Genomic DNA, 3,535 nt, shown 5'->3' with positions numbered 1-3,535 from the left:
CTGTGAACTTCATTAGTGGGGCTAGTTCTACTGTACTGGCTGTGAACTGGCTGTCATTAGTGGGGCTAGTTCTACTGTACTGGCTGTGAACTGCATTAGTGGGGCTAGTTCTAATGTACTGGCTGTGGACTGCTTTAGTGGGGCTAGTTCTAATGTACTGGCTGTCAACTGCTTTAGTGGGGCTAGTTTTACTGTACTGGCTGGCAAAAGTGGGGCTAGTTCTACTGTACTGGCTGTGAACTGGCTGTCATTAGTGGGGCTAGTTCAACTGTACTGGCTGTGAACTGCATTAGTGGGGCTAGTTCTAATGTACTGGCTGTGAACTGCATTAGTGGGGCTAGTTCTACAGTACTGGCTGTGGACTGCATTAGTGGGGCTAGTTCTAATGTACTGGCTGTGAGCTGCATTAGCTGGGCTAGTTCTAATGTACTGGCTGTCATTAGTGGGGCTAGTTTTACTGTACTGGTTGTCATTAGTGGGGCTAGTTCTACTGTACTGGCTGTGAACTGCATTAGTGGGGCTAGTTCTACAGTACTGGCTGTGGACTGCATTAGTGGGGCTAGTTCTAATGTACTGGCTGTGAACTGTATTAGTGGGGCTAGTTCTACTGTACTGGCTGTCATTAGTGGGGCTAGTTTTACTGTACTGGCTGTCATTAGTGGGGCTAGTTCTACTGTACTGGCTGTGAACTGTATTAGTGGGGCTAGTTCTACTGTACTGGCTGTGAACTGTATTAGTGGGGCTAGTTCTAATGTACTGGCTGTCATTAGTGGGGCTAGTTCTAATGTGCTGGCTGTGGACTGCATTAGTGGGGCTAGTTCTAATGTGTTGGCTGTGGACTGCATTAGTGGGGCTAGTTCTACTGTACTGGCTGTCATTAGTGGGGCTAGTTCTACGAACAACAAACAAACGTATTCTTCATCTGTCCTCTCTACTAGACTAGCAGTACTCTAGTTAATGTTACCACCTCAAGCTGAACCTCGGCAAGACGGAGCTGCTCTTCCTCCCGGGGAAGGACTGCCCGTTCCATGATCTCGCCATCACGGTTGACAACTCCATTGTGTCCTCCTCCCAGAGCGCTAAGAACCTTGGCGTGATCCTGGACAACACCCTGTCGTTCTCAACTAACATCAAGGCGGTGCCCCGTTCCTGTAGGTTCATGCTCTACAACATCCGCAGAGTACGACCCTGCCTCACACAGGAAGCGGCGCAGGTCCTAATCCAGGCACTTGTCATCTCCCGTCTGGATTACTGCAACTCGCTGTTGGCTGGGCTCCCTGCCTGTGCCATTAAACCCCTACAACTCATCCAGAATGCCGCAGCCTGTCTGGTGTTCAACCTTCCCAAGTTCTCTCACGTCACCCCGCTCCTCCGCTCTCGCCACTGGCTTCCAGTTGAAGCTCGCATCCGCTACAAGACCATGGTGCTTGCCTACGGAGCTGTGAGGGGAACGGCACCTCAGTACCTCCAGGCTCTGATCAGGCCCTACACCCAAACAAGGCCACTGCGTTCATCCACCTCTGGCCTGCTCGCCTCCCTAAAACTGAGTAAGTACAGTTCCCGCTCAGCCCAGTCAAAACTGTTCGATGCTCTGGCCCCCCAATGGTGGAACAAACTCCCTCACGACGCCAGGTCAGCGGAGTTAATCACCACCTTCCGGAGACACCTGAAACCCCACCTCTTTAAGGAATACCTAGGATAGGATAAGTAATCCCTCTCACCCCCCCCCCCTTTAAGATTTAGATGCACTATTGTAAAGTGACTGTTCCACTGGATGTCATCAGGTGAATGCACCAATTTGTAAGTCGCTCTGGATAAGAGCGTCTGCTGAATGACTTAAATGTAATGTAAATGTTAAATGTAATCTGTCCTCTCTCTACTAGACTAGCAGTACTCTAGTTAATGTTATAATCTGTCCTCTCTACTCGACTAGCAGTACTCTAGTTAATGTTATAATCTGTCCTCTCTACTCGACTAGCAGTACTCTAGTTAATGTTATAATCTGTCCTCTCTACTAGACTAGCAGTACTCTAGTTAATGTTATAATCTGTCCTCTCTACTAGACAAGCAGTACTCTAGTTAATGTTATAATCTGTCCTCTCTACTCGACTAGCAGTACTCTAGTTAATGTTATAATCTGTCCTCTCTACTCGACTAGCAGTACTCTAGTTAATGTTATAATCTGTCCTCTCTACTAGACTAGCAGTACTCTAGTTAATGTTATAATCTGTCCTCTCTACTCGACTAGCAGTACTCTAGTTAATGTTATAATCTGTCCTCTCTACTAGACTAGCAGTACTCTAGTTAATGTTATAATCTGTCCTCTCTACTCGACTAGCAGTACTCTAGTTAATGTTATAATCTGTCCTCTCTACTCGACTAGCAGTACTCTAGTTAATGTTATAATCTGTCCTCTCTACTAGACTAGCAGTACTCTAGTTAATGTTGTAATCTGTCCTCTCTACTCGACTAGCAGTACTCTAGTTAATGTTATAATCTGTCCTCTCTACTCGACTAGCAGTACTCTAGTTAATGTTATAATCTGTCCTCTCTACTCGACTAGCAGTACTCTAGTTAATGTTATAATCTGTCCTCTCTACTCGACTAGCAGTACTCTAGTTAATGTTATAATCTGTCCTCTCTACTCGACTAGCAGTACTCTAGTTAATGTTATAACTTGCAGGCTTGTTTTCAAATTGCTGTGCGTTTTGTTGCCAACCTATTTTGCTACCTGACAACTTTACGGGTTTCACTTTTTAATTACCGTTCATATATTTATTTTTTCCCTCGACTTTTTCACTCCGGACGCTTTATCTGGACACGATTCGTCAGGACCTCCAACAGCCGAAGCTAAGTAGTAACATTAACATGATGCCTTCTAATTGCAGCCGCTGTGCTCGCCTTACGGCGAGGATAGCTGTACTGCAAGCCCAGCTTCAGACGCAATCGTTAGGCAAGGGTAATTTCAGTGTAGGAAAGGATGAAACAGCGTCTGTGCCACCAGTAAGTACAGATAGTAGTATAAATCCCCTGGCACAGTCCCCCGCAGCCGGACAACTTTCTCACGGTTTCTGGAAGGAAATGCTGTAGGAACGCTCAACCGGTGTCGCTCATTCAGCAGACAGAAACTTTCAACCGGTTCTCCCCATTAAGCAGCGGGTCGGTGTCAGAGGCCGAGTCTTCTCTGGTCTCTACTCCTCCCGTTACGGGGTCTGAGACGCCGAAGCTTCCCACCATTAGCTCTGACAAATTGAAAACTCTAGTCATTGGCGACTCCATTACCCGCAGTATTAGACTTAAAGCGAATCATCCAGCGATCATACACTGTTTACCCGGGGGCAGGGCTACCGACGTTAAGGCTAATCTGAAGATGGTGCTGGCTAAAGCTAAAACTGGCGAGTGTAGAGAGTATAGAGATATTGTTATCCACGTCGGCACCAACGATGTTAGGATGAAACAGTCAGAGATCACCAAGCGCAACATAGCTTCTGCGTGCATATCAGCTAGAAAGATGTGTCGGCATCGAGTAATTGTC

Source organism: Oncorhynchus gorbuscha, unplaced genomic scaffold (genome assembly GCF_021184085.1).
Source record: "Oncorhynchus gorbuscha isolate QuinsamMale2020 ecotype Even-year unplaced genomic scaffold, OgorEven_v1.0 Un_scaffold_3412, whole genome shotgun sequence".
NCBI lineage: Eukaryota > Metazoa > Chordata > Actinopteri > Salmoniformes > Salmonidae > Oncorhynchus > Oncorhynchus gorbuscha.
The sequence above is the reverse complement of the archived record's forward strand: the minus strand, read 5'-3'. Positions refer to the sequence as shown.